General features: G+C 46.2%; 1 protein-coding gene across 4 annotated transcripts in view; it reads left to right on the forward strand.

The window, feature by feature from the left end:
- Positions 1-19,145, forward strand: part of LOC114589285 (5-hydroxytryptamine receptor 2A-like) — a 243,011-nt gene that overhangs the window by 145,827 nt on the left and 78,039 nt on the right. For 2 of the 4 annotated variants that reach the window (XM_028715548.2, XM_028715546.2), the window contains exons 2-3: positions 2,184-2,305; positions 3,414-3,493. The gene's annotated coding sequence lies outside the window, so the exon portion shown is untranslated. The remainder of the gene's footprint in view (positions 1-2,183; positions 2,306-3,413; positions 3,494-19,145) is intronic. The other 2 variants (XM_028715547.2, XM_028715549.2) reach the window with 1 other exon arrangement.

Below are 19,145 nucleotides of genomic sequence, written 5' to 3' on the forward strand. Positions count from 1 at the left end.
TCTGGCTGGTGGTCACAAGTGTCTCCCCCTCCTGCTGTGATGAGCTCCCCTGCCCCCTTGTCTCCCAGAACCAGAAGAGGCATGAAGAGGGCAGAAGAGAGGTTAGTGGCTTGCAGGTGGAGTCTCCAGTTGCTTGAGGAAAGCCGTGGTAAGGAGGCAGGGACTTTCGGTGTTGGCAACTGATTTACACGTAGGAAGACCACTGGGAATGAGCTACTCTGCTCATTAGGCCTGACACTTAACCAAGACTGTGGAGTTCATGTTTTTTGCTAGTAAAGAGTTAACTCCATCTTTGACCTGTGTGATTATTGGCAGGCATGCTCCTGTGACAATCCCCTTCTAAGATATACAACCGTCTAAGATTATGCAGTATAATAATAATAATAATAATAATAATAATAATAATAATAATAATAGATGCATTGCAATGATCAGTGCAGATCTCCATGTGTTGCCTTTCAGCTAGATCTATTTTCTGTGCATGTACATGGGGAAATGATTTTGAGTGCTCTAATATCTTCTTTCAGAGTGGTAAGCGAAGTTGTGTTTTCCTTGAAGCTCCTTTGTACATAACATAACTTGCACACCATTCTCTTGAAACTGAGAGAAACTTATATTTTCAGTGTACCTAAATGCTCAGCTTTGGAGCACAGAGAACAACTCCTCAGTGGTCTTTCTGTGCACCTTCTCCAGAGTGACCCTGGAAGCCCATCCTTAGTGACTGACTCACCTCCTTCCACCTTGATTGGCTCCCGTCAGCATACAGGGTGAGAAGACCTCTTCTCAGTGGCTGAAAAAGCTCCCTTTTCATGCTGATTGAGTGGTTCTAGGACACTGGAGAGAGGGCACATCCTGGCAAGCCTCATCCCTGGCTCCCTGTCCTTCCCTCCCTGCCAGCTGCTGGTGGTCTCTGGGCCCTGGAGCAGGTGGCACAGCATGGCCCTGCTTGGCTTCAGTGGGGTGGGGGGTGCTTCAGCAGCAGCATTGGCAACCCACTCTGCACTGGTGTGTGTGTGTGTGTGTGTGTGTGTGTGTGTAGACACAGCTCATGCTCTTGTCTCGACAACCCCCTCCCTTGTGTGATTACAGTATGTGGTATCAGAAATCCCAAAGATTTCTGGGGGGGCATGCTGGAAGAGCCTTACCATGTAAGATTCCAGGCACATGTTAAAGGTTTTCTTTGCAAACAAGTGTTCTACATCTTCCTTTCTTTCTGGAATGTGTACTTTAAACTCAGTATTTACACATTCGCCTTTGGGTGGATAGATCTTTGTGCTGTAGCATTCTGTCATGTTAATTCATACATTGTTAATGAGGTTGGATGATTTATTCATACTTTATTTTCTTATTAGACACCACCTTGAACAAACTATTGGAAAAGGCAGCCTTAAAAGTACCTTCCTGAAATCAGTAAAATGTGCAAACTGGTCCCTTAAGGTGGCATGATGACATCCAGATTAAAGAGTACAATGAATGGGCAGGCTCAAAGGCCAGAATATTTGTTTTAGAAAATAATTCATTATTAGTGTTATTATTTGGTGTTTAAGAAGTGTTAGGGGAAGTGTAGTTCCTCTGGTGGAGGACACGTGGTCTCCTTCTGGGGTGGTTTGCCCACTTTTGGTCCCCAGCTCTCACCTGGGACTCCTAGAAGCTGTCAGCATGTGACAGCGGTCACACCCTTAGAATGGCTTCCACCGGTCAGCTAAACCAGGTGAGGGGAGCCAGTGGGTCTCAACCCATGGCCTGAGTTATGGACTTCCCCTGCATGCAAAGACAGGCTCTGACAGATTGAGCTGTCAAGACTAATAGTGGGCCCTGCAGTTTCTGCATGTGCTGCAGAGGGAAGTGAGCTAAAGCCCCTCTCCCTTTGGGCACAACACCATCTTTGAAAAGTGAACATTTCATTTACCTGGCTTGGTTAAGAAGCAAAATAGAAAAGTGGTGACTGCAACTGGCAATGGGGCTAAGTATTTATTTTGTGGCTTTCATGTGGCTTTTTTGCCAGCTAATGGGGAGAGAATTTATGGTGGTTCTGAAATGTGTGGGGCATGCATGAGAATCCAGTCAAAAAATGAACAGGGGGGAGCATGGAGGGTAAATCTCTCCCTTTCTTTCCCCAAACTTTGTTTCATACAAAGAGTTTTCTGAACTTACTGAGGGGTCTTCCTCTTTCCTTCCTGCAGGTGGAACTTTCATCTCATCCTGGAGCCAGGTGCTAGTGCCTAGGTTTGCCTTTTTGGCAGGCACCTCTGCATTCAACAGACTGGGGTGCGAGTGACCTTCGTGGGACCTAGATCAAGGCAAGGTAAGCCTCAAGCCCAGATGTTTGAAGCAGGCCCAATTGGGATCTAGATGAGCCAAGGGTCTTGGCATGCTTACCAGGGTGAAAGCCATGGGACTGCATACTACTTTAAGTAGGACATCCAGATTTACAGGAGCCATATTGGCTTCTGATTAGCTCCTGGGATGTCTTGTTTGGCTTGCATGAGAGCATGGACTCCAAAGATGCCCATTTTAGGGGATCATGCTCTCGCATGAGTCACTTGGCTCCCATGAGAGCATGGCCCCTAAAGATACATATTGGGGGGGGGGCTACGCTCTTCTTGCATGAGTCCCATGACCCCACAAGACACACGTCCTGATTTCACTTGGTGGCGTGTTAGAGGGTATGGGAGTGGGTGTCTCTCCCACCCAATAGCCCTCCTAGATCCTTCTGTTTGGAAATCCTTCCAAGACCAACTCTAAGGGCCAGATATTTCCTCTCCTTCACATCCTTCCTCAAATCCCACATCCTTCCATGGATTTTAGCTTCATCCCTTAGTTGAGCCCTCACCAACCAGGTGCCTTCTGGGGGTTTGGACTACAGCTCCCTTCTGCCATAGCCAGCACTGAGATCCTGTGTGATGCGGTGGTTATAGTGTTGAACTAGGACCTGGGAAACCAGGGTTCAAATCCCCACTTAGCCACAAAGCTCACTCTCTTCAGCCCAGTCTGCCTTGCAGGGCTGTTGGGCAAATAAAACGGGGAGGGAGGAGTACCACGAACACCATCTTAAGCTCCTTGGAGGAAAAGTGGAATAGAAATGGACAAATAAAAAAGTATACAATGTCTAGAAGGCACCAGGCTGGCGAAGGCTCCCTTAGTCCTAATCTACAACTGGAAAAGAAAAATGATTTGTGTTCTTTTAAATACATGAAACTGCATCGACTTTCATTAATTCATCTCTTCTTACCCTTGGTTCTCCCTTCTCTCCCTTTTTGATTGTAGATGCACACAAACATGTTCTAAATTTAGGTTGTACATTCATCGGGGCAGCAACCTGCTTCTTTCTTATGCTACTCTGTGACATAAATACCAATATATATGATAATCATAGAAATAATAACATCAGAAGGCCTTTTTTTCCTACGTAGCTTTTCCTTCTACTAGGCTTGCCTCTTTGCACTCGGCTGGCTTCTATTGTGGCTGGATGTTCTGCCGCAGAGAATCAAAGGTATTTGCAAAAGACTGTAAAATAGTTTCTGTGTCGCCAAACTGTCAGGGGCTGTTATTGTATTAAGAGCAGCCTTCCCCAACCTGGTGCTCACCAGGTGCTTTGGACTGCAGTTCCCACCAGCTCTAGTCAGCACAACCGCTAGTGAGGGTGGTGGAAGCTGTAATCCAAAAACTGTTTATTTATTATAACTTATTGCATTTATATTGCACCTTTCCCACAAGGAGCTCAAGGTCGCATGAAACTTCTTCTTGTCTACATTTTATCCCCAAGGTCACCCAGTGAGCTTTGTGGGCTGAGTGAGGACTTGGAACCCGGGTCTTCTAGGTTCTGGTCCAGCACTCTAATGATGACACCACACTTGCAGGCTCCAGGTTGGTGAAGGCTGGAGGAGCCCATCTTGGCAAGATGGACCCAGTAGCCTGACTCCGTTGAAGGCAGCTTTGTATGAGCTCACATTTTCCTAATATTAACAGTGGAGGTTTGGAGGGGTTGCTTGTGCTAAAGTAGCCATGTTTCATCAAGTGGGGCAGTGATCTGGCAGAGTTGCCTGTTGACAGTCTTAAAACTTTGTCATAAAGGCGCCACTCAACCTCTCTGGCACCTTTGATCTTCAGCTCCAAATGATCCTTCCAGAACGGCCCCTCTTCACAGCTTTATTGCAACAGAGACTTCAGCAAATGAGACCGTGCCCATTCGCGTTTCTTCTTCAGAAGTCAAATGAGAGTCATGTTCGAGTGATTTTCTTAAACTATACTAAAATGCAAATTTTGGGCACTAAGGGGCAAAGGAGGGAATGCCGCAAAGGGCAGTCAACTTAGTTATCATCTGCAAGCCATACTTAACATTTCCAATAAATGACCCGGCTGCAGAAATGAAAAATTGTTGGTTTTTTTCTGACATTTTTCTTATGTTGCTTACATTTTAACTTCGCAGAGTCTCCTTATTTGCACAGCCCCAGCTTTGGAATTTGTTAATGGGATTGCTTTATTCATGCCTCTGCGGCTGCTTTTAATTAAACGGGGGGGGGGGGATTGCATGGGAGTGCTCTCTGCAATGCACTCGTGGTGAATATGATCCACAGGACTGGAGTTCTGATAGAACTGGTTGTTCTGTATGGAAGGAACTAAGGGAATGTGACTCAACTCCTATTGGGCTGAATCACTGGGGAAGGAAATGGGTTTGCTTGTCTGTGGGCTTAGCCACACATAGCGCTTTCCAGGCAAAGGGCAAAGGTCTGCTAGCTTTAAAGCTCTGTGCCAGAGGGCTCTTTTTTTCTTTTTTCTTTGCAAACCAAGAGCTTTCCCTGCAAAAACCTGGTCTTTAAAGCTAAAGTTCAACCAATTGCACAGGTTTTCCATGGATTGCTGTTTGCTCCAATTTAGCAGTAAAGAGTGAGTTTTCATGGAGGAAGCCCTGGAGCAAAAAAGGGATGCTTGGATGTGAAGCTTTAAAGCATAGAACATGCCTAGAAAATGTAGACAAAAGATAAGTGTGGATAAGCCCTGAATGCTCCTCCATGTAAAATGTTCCCTGTATATAGAAAACATGGCATGTTAAGAAGAAGGATTCTAGGTTGGTGGTCGTGCTGATATATTACCTTATTGTGAGCAGCAGGGTGGTCCAACACGTGGCCCAAGGGTCACCTTTTTTTGGCAGCCCTCAGCAGCAATGCATGATAGGTAAAAGCCAGCTGCAGCTCCCGTCGGCCGTCTCTTCTTGCACTGCTAAAGAGAAGACACACTTTCCTAGTGGCTGCCGGCACGCAGGCAGGGAGAGGAGAAAGAGGCGGTACTTGCACATGTCTTATGGCGACTGCCACCTTTAGCTCTGACATGTCCCTCTGCTGACTGCTGGGAGGAGTTTGCTGGCGAGGTCAGACTCATGCCTCATGCAGCATGGTGACCAAGGAGCGTGGCAGTGGCCTTGAGGGAATGCGGTTGCTGCTGCTGCTGCTGCTGCCCACACATAAAAAGAAGCCAGCCACTGAGGAGACCAAAGTCGAGCAGGTGGCAGATAATGGGATGGGGTGAGTGAGGAGGAAATGCAGGGTGTCATTGGGGGGGGGGACCTGGAAGGGCAGAGTGACTTTATGGGGAGAGGATTGCCTGAGGTAAATAGAGTCCCCTCACGGAATTTGAGGGAGGGTTAAACAGGGCTGTCCCTTTTTGAGGTGGGCTTGGGGGTGTCCTGTGATGCCAGAATTATTAGGCTCTTCCTGACTTTTTCTAGGAGGTGGTTGGCTGAGGAGAATCCCCTTTACAGTTGGACTCAAAGGGTATGTGTGTGTTTGGAAGTCAGGTGGGGTGGGAGACTCTTAGCTGAAGTGGTGACAGTGCTTAAGACCTGAGCTTGTTTTGTGTACTTACTCAGAAGCAAGCCCCAGAGACTTAAATGAGGTTCCTGCTTAAGTAGGGGTGCAAATGTTGTGCTGTGCTATGTATCCTGCCCCCCTCCTCATTCCACTTATAAATATATGGCTCTCTCTTGTTCTGAGTTTCTTCCTAGCTTCATACACTGCTAATGGTTTTGCTCCTATATTGTTGACTGATGTTGGAGCCCCAGCCCCTCTTCGCCCACAAATCTTGGGCAATCTTGGAATTAATTATCGAGAGAATATGTCTCAATTTGTTCTGCATTAATGCTGTGTTGGGAATGGAGTCAGGGCTGCAGTCTGAACAGATACCGTACTCAGCACATGGAATCGATGAACTGAGACTTGCTCCAAGTCCTGAACACCCCATCTGGAATTCCAATTTGATGTTACAATTTGTAGTTCTGACCCCAGATTCAACACTGGGAAAGAACAAGGGGAGGAAGGAAGGAAGAGTTGCCTTTTCTGCTTCTGTAGGATTTAATATTTATTTAGTAGTGTATATTAAATAATATTAACTAACTTGATTTATGATATGGAAACTTAATTCAGTGTTCAGCCCACTTGGTCTGAGAGGTTGGACCACCCTGATGTGCAGGGAGGTTATATGTGTGTGCATGTATTTATAGATGTATGTACTAGGGACTAACAACCCTGCCTAACTGCCCTTCCCTCACACCCAAGCAGAATCCTCTCTCTACAGCTCACACTTATTTGCTTACCCTAAGCTGGATGGGGAGAACCTGGCTTGACAGCAATACATGTGAAAAGGATCTAGGGTTCTTAGTAGACCACAAAATTAACATGAGGTAACAATGTGATGCAGCAGCAAACACCGCCCCCCTCCCCAATGTTATTCTGCCTGCATCCACAGAAGTATAGTGTCCTGGCCAATAGTACTGCTTTATTCTGCCTTGGCCAGATCACACCTAGAGTCTTGTGTCCAGTTCCGGGCACATTTTAAGGAGGATGTTGAGAAGCTGGAGTGTGTGCAAAAGATGATCCGGGAACCAAGCCTTATGAAGAACGGTTGCAGGAGTTGGGTATGTTTAGCCTAGAAAAGAGGAGACAGAGAGGAGATATGATATCCATCTCCAAATAACTGAAGGATTGTCACATAGAAGATGGAGCAAGCTTGTTTGCTGCTGCTGTGGAGGGTAGGACTCCAACCAATGGCTTCAAGTTACAAGAAAGGAGATTCTGACTAAACATCAGGAATAACTTTCTGACAGTAAGAGCTGTTCCACAGTGAAGCAGTCCACAACCTTGGGAGATTGTGGACTCACCTTCATTGGAGGTTTGTAAGCAGAGGTTGGATGGCCATTTGTCATAGGAATCCCTTCCAACTCTACAATTTCATGATTCTATTGTTATGAGGGGGGTTTTCGGGGGGGCAGAGTTGAGACCCTTCAAAACTCTGGACCCAGCCAGTGATAAGGGCAACTTCTTAGCCACATGTTCATACAGAATTTACAGGGGGACTGCTGTCTCCTTATCTGAGATCCAACAGTTGCTAGTTTCTCTGGGCGTTAGCAAGCTAACCAAAAGGGCCAGCAGGAGTATTTCTACCTCACCTACTGCCAAGCCAAATCAAAGAGGACAGGAGCTTGCAGCTGTCCCATGGAAAGGGGGCTTGAGCCTGTCCAGTGGGGTATCACAGCAGGGAACAAACTGAAGTTGAGACCAGCTTCAGCAGCAGGAGCTGCTGCAACCTAATTGCTAGGCCCACCCATGCTTGCAAGACTGCTCTGCTTAAAGGAGCCCAGCCTTCTCCAGTAATCTCATACTGAGATGGAGAAGGGAGGCACTTAGGTCTTCTGTAGTGCAGACCTTTGTATTGGAGGATGGCAGTCCAATATCCTCGGGCCAGAAGGAGTGCACACTGGCCTCTCAGGTTCATCTGAGAGTGCTTCTGGGGCCGACCTTGCATGCCCTTCCCTTTCTGCTAAGGAGTCTTCACTCTACTCCAGGGTCATGACAGATTGGGTAAACGAACTCTTTCCATTAGTCTTGCCATGGTGGAGGATGAGCTCCCCCTTTGAATGCTGTGACATCCTTCTCCACCAAGAAGGTTAAAGAGAGAGAGTGCACCTTGGTGACTGTTCTTTTCCAGAAGCTTGTGCTGCAGTCAGTCCTCCTGGTGTGGGAGGCTGCTTGATTTGAGCACAGAAGGCAAAAACCCCCCAGTAAAAATAGGCTTTGCCATCAACGCAAGAATGATCTACCGGTTCCAGAGCATGCCATATGCACCAAAGCGGGCGCCCACTCCTGTTGCCTACCTCCTCTCTCCACCCCCTTAATTCCTAAGAACTTACAGTGAGCCAAGGCGGGGGGGGGGGGGGAGGACATTCCCAGAAAAAAGAGGAGTGGGGTTTTTGTTTCTGCCTCTCGTCATCCCTCTTAGTGCTCTAGCCTTTTGCAGGTCTTCGGCCTTTTTGGCTCTGCACAGAGGTTTAATGGGAAAGTTGAAAAGCCTCAGCCATGTATAGCTGATGGTCCTTTTGCCAGCAAGCCTCAGCGACTCGGGGAATATTTCTCATGCCTGAAGTGGGTATTAAACAGGCAAATGGAGTGGAAGGAGCAAGTGGAATGGCAAACCATGATCAATTAGTGCTGAAAACAGGTCGGCTGATTCATTGGTTGCCCATCAAGCTATAACTGCAGAAACCAAAGGAACCGCTGATATGTGAAAGAAGCAAGAAAAGAAAAGACTGCAATGTTGATGCAACTTGGCATCAAAGTAATATGCTTATTTGGAGAGCAGAGAAAAATTAATTTTCCAAGCCTACCTGTTTGTCTGCTCCACCCATTATTTGCTGCTGCTGCTGCATCATCAGATAAATTGACTTTTGCAGTGCAGGATGAATACAATTTCATTAGAAGGATATCAGAGAAATGTGCATGTTTTTAGCCATATGCACCATTTTTCATAGGGAAATTAGATAGCTGCCCAGAGGAGATCCCTGTCTATGTGGTCGATTAAAGAAAATAAATCTTGGCTCACAAAGATTACCACCCCCAACTGCAGCCTTGCAGAGCAACCGTTCCAGGCCTCCCCTGCGAAATCCTTGCCTTAAACTCCATGGATTCTATGTAGAATGTCCATAAGCATGTCACTGTCTCTCAGACTCAGCTTGCAATATGTAAAATGGGAATAGTGCTCTCCAGGGTTGCCCAAGGGTCTAACCCAAGTACTGCACTAAAACTGGGGCTTAAAGGGGCTTAATCATCAGGTTGCGTAGGCATCCACTGGGAGAACAGGCAAAGGGGGAAGTTGCCCCTTCCATCTGGATGAACCATAATTCCTAGATTCCCAGCTTTCATTTGTTTTAAGAGGAAGTATGCCCCTGAACCCCAGTTGTTGGGGAGAGTGCTGTTGCACTCAGGTCCTGCTTGTTGTGGGCTTCCCGCTTTCAGAATGGGATGCTGGACTAGATGGGCCTCTGGCCTCATCCAGTTGCAGGGCTCTTCTTATGCTGTCATGCTTATGGACTTCCAGAGAGTCATATATCTGCTCTGTGTTTGGAACAGAATGCTCTTGTCCTTGGTCTCATCCAGCAAGGATATTCTTCTTTCCTTCCATCGGATGAAGGAGAGGTATAGCCCATGAAAGTTTGTGCCCTAATAAATTCTGTTCAATCTGTAAGTGCCATAAGATGATTTCTGGTTTTTATTTTCTTCTGTCACTCATGTGACACTTGGTTTGGGCAGTCCAGAAACTGCTTCCACAGGAGGCAGTGGTGGCCACTAGCCTAGATGGCTTTGAAAAAAATATTTGACCAACTCATGAAGGAGAGGGCTATCAGTGGCTACGAGCCACAATGGTTCTGCTCTACTTCCACGCTCGGAGGCAATAATGCTTCTGAATACAGTTGCTAGAAACTGCAGGAAGGGAGAGGGCTATTGCACTTGAGTCCTGCTTGCAGGTTTCCCAGGGGAGCATCTGGTTGGCCATTGTGAGAACAGGATGCTGGACTAGATGGGTCACTGGCCTGGTTCCAGCAGCCTCTTCTAATGTTATTGTGTTAGCTGTTCCCTGAGCAGCAAGCATTGCTAACCAAGTTCCATTATAGTTTTAACAGTTGAGTCAACAGACCAAGACAGCCTCAGCTCGATTCTGTCCCCTTGGTGGGATTCCTGCACAGCAGTTCTGATACCAGGAGTCTCTTTTTCCTTCACTGTGTTCTGGCATCATGGATGGAGCATTCGTATGCAGCCTCTGCCTTCTAGCAAACTGTCATCTCTGGCTTGTTTGTCAACCTCATGACAGCGCTGACGCATCCCATAGCCATCTGGGTATTGACATTGCTTTGCATTCTCCCGCTTCGTCCCTCTTTTTCTGTTGAGAGAGTGAGAGAGAAAGCACATGCGCGATAGGGAAAGAAGTTTCCCTGTTTTAGAAATGGCAGAAGATACCATGATGCCGTTGATGACTTACAGGCAAGAAATTCATCTACTGTACCAGCTTTGTGGCACATGGTTTGCCCCACCAGCTTGTCTCTTTGATCTGAATAATTCATTGTGGTTTTCACCTGTGCTGGAGTCTGGAGGGGGTGAGAACCCATGCAGCAGGAAGTGAAGGAAGGTTGGCCCAGTCTGCTTCTATACCCACTTCACATCCCCAACCAAGCGGACATGTATGTTGCCCTTTGGCTGGCCCTTGTCCTGTCTTTATTTATTTCATTCATTGCATTTCTATCCTATCTTTCCTCCAATAAGCTCAAAAGTGGCATGAATGCTTCTCCTGTTCCTCCATTTCATCTTAACAACAATTCTGTGAAGTAGGTAAGGTTGAAAGAGACACCCATAAGAGCATAAGAGTCCTGATAGATCAGGCCCATGGACATCTAGTCCAGCATCTTGTAACTGCAGTTGCTACCCAGACACCTCTGGGACGCCAGCAATCAGAATCCAAACTCAAGAACTCTCCTGTCCTGTGGTTTCCTGCAGCTGGTATTCAGAAGCATTGCTGCTTCTGACTATGGAGGCAAGGCCACTGTGAATTTGTTCAGTCCTCTATTAAAGCCGTCCAAGTTGGTGGCTGCCACTGCCCCCCGTGGGATCAAGTTCCATAGTTTAACTTCATGGCTGAGTGGGAATTTGCACCCTGTTCTGGGTGGGGAGGAACTGGATCAAACTTGGGCTGGATCCTTATCTCCCTCATGGTCCCTTCCAACTCTATGATTCTATTATTCCCCGTTGAGACAGGTATGACAGGTGGGCCCACCTGTCAATCACGCGGCAACTCCCTTGTGTCAGGTGACTGCTTTTGCATAGCGCTGTGCACAGAAGCTCTAGCAATCAGCTGGTCATCAGGCATTCTTCAGCATTCTGTGCACAGCACTAGGCAAGCCCTGATGACCAAGACCTGCACTACAACCACTACACCACCCTGCCTCTTTCCAGTTGAATTGGTAACCTCCAGTTTATGTTTCCTCCCCTTTTTGCTTAAGATGTGTGTGTAACACATGTGGTCAACTTGACAGATTTTGTTCCATCCTGAGTGTTCCTGCTAAGGTCTGTCTCATGCAAGAGCTAGCATTATCTGCTGGGTATATTTAAAATGCCCCTCCACACTCCCGGAGGCTAGATCAAAGTCCGCAGTACACTACAACTGCAAGTGAAAACTTGACACTTTTCTACCCAGAGTTGTTGACACATTCAAGACGAAGATATTGATCCGCAGAATATTTTGCTTCTTGCTTTCAGATGTCTGTTCTCTAATTTGCAGCAGCCAAACAGATAAAAAGCAAATGGAGCAGGACCCTCAGCCCTTAAAATGCTTGCATACAAGCCTGCCTGTCTTGCACACAGCTTTTTAGTCACCAAGCTATGTAGAGAGCAGCCTGTGGACATCTCTAGACCACTCTTTCTGCCACTTGCATAGCTATCAACTTTTCCCTTTTCTTGCAAGGAGTCCTATTCGGAATAAGGGAATTTCCCTTTAAAAAAGGGAAACCTTGACAGCTATGCGCTTGGGACCTGTGTAGACTGACGCGCAGCATAAATTAATAATGCAGAGTTTTTAAGTGAAAGAATAAGAGCTTTACTGAGTTAAAATAAACTTCTTCATAAACAACATGGTTCCAAACAGTTTGACTGAGATTCCATACTGACTCTGCTCACAGCTGAGGCAGACTGACTCTGACTGAAATCTTTCAGAGAACACAGAGAGAAACTGGCTGCCAAGTCACATGCCAGAGTGACTCCACAGTTAGCAGTCAGGCCTGAATAACTTTAGTTCCCAGCACATCCCAGCCCGCTTTGTCTTTGCTGTGTCTTTGTCACATGACATAGACCACACCCCTCCTTCCCCCCTCCAGTGATATTGAACTCTGATAATACCTTTTCCTGAAACCACCCACTTTTCCCACACCAACCAGGTATGTGGCCTAGGTTTCCTTTTGTTGTGTTTTTGTATATTCTGTAGGAAGCCCCCCAGAGTGGCTGGGGCAACCCAGTCAGATGGGTGGGGTACAAAAAACAAATTATTCTTATTAAAAGATATGGGCCTCAGACTGAAAAAGCACACCCCACCCCTTTAAAGAGATATTCTGGCAGCTTAAAAGGATATCTATCATCTATCTATCTATCACAATTTATAGATATATAAAAAACAATTTTTATTAAGAGTTTTCAACATGAAATACAATAAAAGCCAAACCAATCTAAAGAAAATAAATAGGGAAGAAGAAGAAGAAGAAGAAGAAGAAGAAGAAGAAGAAGAAGAAGAAGAAGAAGAAGAAGAAGATAAGCATCATATCCTCTGTTGTAATTATATCTTAAGCCTTATTTCACGCGCAGGAGAACTTCGCCCTCTTCCCCCCAGCCTCCCACCCTGGCAGACCCTCTCTCCCCTGCCCCTCATGCAGGGCCTTCATCCTCTGTCCATCGCCTTCCTGTGTGTATCTTCAGTAATCCCAGATAGGGAACTTCAAAAGGCAAAGCATAAATATGGATAGAATTAATAGAAAGAAAACAAGAATTACAGATCACAGGAAAGCAAAATAAGAAGAGAAATAAAAGAAAAAGACAGTCTGAATAGAAATGGTTATATCAAGTGGTGTATTGTTTCCAATGAAGAACATTTAGTTTGAAATGTTACATCTTACGATGCACAAAGTTACAATCATCATGTAAGGAATTGTGATGCTCTCTGCACCCCCCACCTGCTCTTCACTGAAGGAACAGCCATAGGAAAGTGATCTTATAGGAGCATGGGGACATATGAAGCCGCCTTAGGCTGGGCCAGGCCTTGAGTCCATCTCACTTACCGGTAATACTGTACACTGATCGAGTGGCAGTGGCCCTCTAGGGTTTCTGGCAGGAGTCCCTCACAGCCCCATCTGGAAATGCAATCGGGGATCGAAGCTGGGACCTTCTGTGTGCAACGCAGGTGTTCTACCACTGAGCTACAGCCCCTTGCATGTGCACCAGACTCTAAGGGTGCCACACTATGGAACATCTTATCATGTCAGCTCTCAATATCAGGCTTTCCTCCTCAGTCTCCACGGAGATTCTTTTTCTGGGCCTAGTAGAGCTGCCAATTTCATTTCGGTTGCTTAGAATTGTAGAGCTGGAAGGGGCCTCAAGGCTGCTGCAACCCCCTGCAATGCGGGAATCACAGCTAAATCACAGCTTCCAGGGTAGCTGAGCTATGTGTGGACCCCAGAGAGTTCTGCTAGATTTTCCAGCTGGACATTGCTCAGTCTGCTACTTTACTTCTGAGTCCAGTTGAATGTGGCTCAAATGTCTTATTGACTCCTTGGAACTGGAAAGGGAAGCACAACTTTCCATGTTAGGTTTTGGGGAATAGCCTTTGAAGGCCAAGTGGAATCATGACCCTCTGACCACTGAAGCTATTTTCAAGGTCATTGTCCAGGTACTCAGGGATCAAGAGAGCAGCTTCCACTCAGTGTCAACCAGGGATGGGGAACCTCAGGCCTGCAGAATAGACATAGCCCTCCAGATCTCTCTCTCTGACCCTCAAAACTCTCCCCAGGCTGCGGCTGTCACTGATCCTGCTTCACACAGACCAGGATGTGTCACTGAACTCTGATAGTGCCCTTTGCTTGTCCAGACGGAGGAGAGAGGTGTGCAGGTATAGAAACTACTCTACTGTAGAAAGATATATTTCATGTTATTTGCTTCTCCCATTTTTCTTCCTCTGGGCTCTCTGTGGTTGCCCAAGGTTGCCCAGAATGGGATGTGGCCCCCAAACTGGAAAAGGGTCCCCTATCTTTGGTATGAGCCACACTGGTAGATGGGTCACTGGCAGCCTCCTGTGTATTCATTGAGTGCTCAGCCCCAGGGGCACCTTGACATGGTTTGCTGAATTCTTTCAAACACTTTTATCAACAGAGCTAACAGGAAGTTCACACACCTTGCACCAAGGTGTTCCTCTTGATTTCACTTCGCAGTCGAGTGACAGCCTCGTGGAAGTGCTCCAGGCTGGGAAGTAGGGGAGCCATCTGGAGCTGTGGGGTAAGCTAGGAATGCTTTGAGCACACACTTTGCATGCAGGATGCCGTGGGGCCAGTTCCTGGCAGGTTCTCCAGCAGCAGAGCTGAGTAGGAGGTGCTGCTTTAGACGATGAAGTAGCCAGTGCCTTCTAAGGTAGGCTATGCTGGGTTCAATGTGTGCTGAAGACACACCTGTTTACCTTGGCCTTTGATATCGGAGGTGTATGTTTTCAGGACCTGCCCTCTTCTTGTGACTGCAATTTGTTTTAAACTACTTTTAACATTTTAAAAGCCAGGTGCCTCTGGGAAGCACACAAGCAAGCTGAGAGAACAACAGACCTTTCCCGAGCAGTATTCAAAGGCATTCTGCCTCCAACATAATGGCTAGTAGCCATGTCAGCCTTAGCTCAGTTGGTTAGAGTGTGGTGCTGATACCGCCAAGCTTGCCGGTTCAATCCCCGTATGGGACGGCTGCATATTCCTGCATTGCAAGGGGGTTGGACCAGATCAGAGCTTTCCAAACAGGATGTTGCAACATGTTAGTGTGTAGGTGTGTCATGCAAACATTCCCCATGCTCCTCTTGGGGCTGGAAAGGGGTTAGTTTAACCTCTGTTTTGCTGGTAAAATCAATTACTGTGTCACAAAAGGATGCATGTCTAAAAAGGGTGTCATCAACTTGAAAAGTTTGGAAAGCTCTGGACTAGATGATCCTCAGGGTCCCTTCCAATTCTTTGATTCTACACAGGAGTCTGGCTTTATAGAAAGCAGCTTCACGTGCTGAGTCAGCATGATTTCCCCCCTCCTCCACCTCAACCTGCTTATTCCTTCATGATTCCAGTACTTGAGGATCTTTTTAATTCATGATTAATGATTAGAAGCAGAAGATGTCTAGTCCCCTCCCCCACAAATCCCCCCTCCCTTTCTACACCCACATAGAAACACACTTGAGACCAGAGAAGTTAATTTTTAGCAGCAGGATGCCATCTTGGTTGCAATTTATTAAGAAAGTGAGCAGATGGAGAGAGCCAGGCCGGCAGTCTCACTGAAGGGAGCCATAAATTCTTCAGAGGCTGGGTTTGCAAATTCAGGGAATGTAAGAAGAGCCTGCTGGATCAGGGCAATGGTCCATCTAGTTCAGCATCCTGTTCCAGCTGTGGTCAGCCAGATGCCCCAATGGGAAGCCTGCAAGCAGGACCAAACACAGGAACACTCCCCACCCCCACCCCCCGTGGTTTTCAGCAACTCATGTAGTTTTAGATACTGCTATCATGTCACCCCCTTGCTGACCTGTTATCTAAACTAAAGCGCCCCACATGCTGCAACCTTTCCTCTTAGGGGAGTCGCTTCATCTCCTTGGTAATTTCGGTTGCCCTTTTCTCAACGTTTTCCAACTTACAAGATCGTATGAAGAGAGGAAGGCATAGGACATCCTCTGGGGAAGCAGAGCTGCTCCTTTCCCTTTCCCCCCTATTATAAGGAATAGAGGTACCAGCCTAAAATTCTGACCATTGTAGAGAGACAGAGAGAATGGAATACTTAGAAGTATATTGTTCTCCATCCAGGCTTCAGATTTGTTTCTAAGGTTGCTTCCAGTGACCTGCACATCAACTGTTCATTCTGATTTGTTTACACAAAGTATGTGGGGAGGTTAGACAAGGTCAGCTATTTATTCTGATTTGTTTGTGGGGAGCTGAGATGATGTTGCATCAAGCTATTGCAATCCCATATTTCCCAGTACATATTTCTGTCACTTTCTTGTCGCTTTTGCTGATGGTGGGGGGAAGTGGGTAGAGATGGATGAATATATCAATTTCAGATTCTCATGTTTTCCATTCTTACATTCGGCTCTCACCATTTCCATATCAGTTCTTTCTTTAAGTCCCCGTGAAAATTCATCAGGATCTTAGTGCAAAATTCTCCTAATAGGCACATTTTGATATGCAACTTTCCCTGATGCCTTTTTTGGTGTTATTTTCACTAATAGATGCATTTTTACAGACCTTTCACGTTGATATATACATTTCTATATGTATTGCAGAATATATGTGTTCTGTATATGCATTCTTGATACACACATTACTTGGCTGCAGAATGGCAATGTAAAATTTGGGATGCATTAATTTCTAAGGATGGTTGTGTTTTGCTTCAAGTAATGTTTTAGGAAGTGCAGATTAGGTAGATTCATCTTAAAATTCAACCTGAACTGAATTTCCCCCACGTCCCAAGCTCAGACCCTCCAGGTGTCCCTATTTTCCAGGGACAGTCCTGGATTTACAGAAGCTGTCCTAGTTTCTTATTTGATCCCAGAATGTCCCAATTTTCCTTAGGGCATCTCTATTTTCATCAGAGAAATGTAGGAGAGCATGGCTCAGTTATGTGACCCCCCCCCCCCGAGCCAGGGAGATAAGTAACTATACAACCCTTAGAAGACACCCTGTATAGGAAAGTATTGTTACATTGTTAATGTTAAATGTTTTATTATGTTTTTATGTGTGTTGGAAGGCACCCAAAGACAGGGGGGGATGATGATGATTATGATGATGATGATGATGATGATGATTGAAGGGTCATCCCTGTTTTCAATAGAGAAATGTTGGAGGGTATGCTAGCTGAGAGATCACATTGGACCAGTTGCACAGGAGAATCTGGTGACAAAAACCAACACTGGTGAAGGCCTGTTTCAAAAAACAATCAGCAAAGGCTGATTGTGACCATGTGATATTGGAGGCAAAGAGATTTCTGGCTTGGGGAAGGAGGGGGGTGAGGGAGTTCTGCTGCACGTATATATTTAGTAACAGTTGTTAAATTTTTCTGTTTGTGATTCACTTTCACACTGCAAAGGTTGACTGAGTTATTCTAGTGCCGTTTCCAAAATTAAATGAGGTGGGCTTGATTCAAACTGAGCAGGAGAGATCTGCCAAAGGACCAGTTTATTTGAGGAAGTTGCAATAAATTTCTAGGTGGCAGATCGAGTCCCTTCTAATAGCTGTAGCCAATATTGCCAGGGGTGGTGGTGTTAAACTTTCAGCCCAGCCTTTTTCTCTCTCCCCCCCCCCCCGCCCAACACCCTGATCTGTGTCATCCTTGAGTGCTTTGTTACTAGGATGTACTGTGTCCTTGAACTGTATGCCTCAGTGAAGTCTGTCTGGAGGGTGTGGCTGCAGAAAATTCTCATGTTTATGTGGCTGGAATGTAAGGGGGGACAAGTCACATGTGCTGCCCCATCCACTTTCCCCTCTGGCTCCACCCACTATTAACACCTGCATTCCCCCCATGGGGGAATGTGGCCCTAAAGAATTAAAAATCCCCCCACCTCTGTGTTATAATAACCATTTGGGAGTTTACATACCCTCCAACATTTCTTTATTGAAAATAGGGGTGTCATATTCAGTAATCATAATCATAATAATATTTATCTGACAGGGTTGACCCAGCTACTCTGGCCAGCTTCCAACATATATCAAAACATAACAAAACATTAAACATTAGAAAACTTCCCTATGCAGGGCTACCTTCAGGTGTCTTATAAAGGTTGTAAAGGTTATCTCCTTGGCTCGGGGGTCAGATAACTCCATACCCTCCAACATTTCTTCAGAGAAAATAGGGATGTCCTAAGGAAAAGCAGGACATTAAGGGATCAAATCAGAAGGTCAGACGGCTTCTATAAATCTGGGAATGTCCCTGAAAAAAAGGAACATTTGGAGGGTCTGAGTTTACTCTTTGGGCATGGAGGAGCATGTACACTTATAGAGCATTCCTGCTTTGTGACTGCAGAGTAGGAGCTAACACTAGTTTGCTACCTGAGACCTGGGGCACTTAGGAAGCAGGGATTTTGTGACATTGGTCCCTGTGATAGCAGGGCAAAATGAAGTTTCTGAAACTACGCCTGGCATAAATATAGACCAAGCAGGAACTCCTAAGCTCTAGGGTCCATGAGAGCATAAGAAGCGGCTTCATCCTGAGACAGATCTAGCTCTACACTAGTCTACAATGACTGGTAGTGGCTCTCAGGGATTTCAGATGGCAGCATCTCCCAACTTTACCTGGAGATGCCAGGGACTGAATTTGGGGTTCTGGGCAGATAAAACAGATATTATAAGCACTGAGCAATGGTCCATACTTATCTTCCAGCAGCTCACCTTGGAACGGATAGCATTGGACTGGAAAACTCCCATTCCTGGTTAGGATTTAAGAAAAGTGCTCCAGGAGCCCCTTGACTCTGTGCATGAGTGCTAGAGGACTACAGTCTGGAGCATCTCCCTAGGAGACAGGTCATCCACATGGCATGCATGTGCCCAGAAAGGCCTTCCCTTGTGCCCACAGGCTGCTCCCCACCACCTCCAACCCTTGCCCTCCTGAAATTAGACTGAAATTAGTGCAGTTACAGTGTGTTGCTGGTTTTCCTCATGGTGGAAAGAGGCCTTTATTGTGCCATTTTCTTTCCCTGCCCCCCCGCAGAGCCCTTTACAAATCCTCACCCTGCCTGCACAGTGCAGGCCATGTGGAGAAGGCGAGAGCTTTGTGGAGCACAGCAGCACTACTTCCAGGAAAGGGCTTGATGGAGGTAGAAACTGTCTCTCATGTCTTGTTATGCTGTCGTTTCTACGGGGATATACACTCGGCATTTATCATCCCTGCTATACAAAAATCTCCAAATGGGTCCAAACGTCAATGTCTAAAGTCCCTGGTGGAGGACAAGGATCCAGAGATCACGCTCAGGGTGGCCAAATTCTGTGCAACTGCCATAAAACTTAGGGAACAAGCTGTGCTACCATAATGACTAAGGCCTTAAATGACAATTTTAGGTTATATTTT

Source organism: Podarcis muralis, chromosome Z, assembly GCF_964188315.1.
Source record: "Podarcis muralis chromosome Z, rPodMur119.hap1.1, whole genome shotgun sequence".
NCBI lineage: Eukaryota > Metazoa > Chordata > Lepidosauria > Squamata > Lacertidae > Podarcis > Podarcis muralis.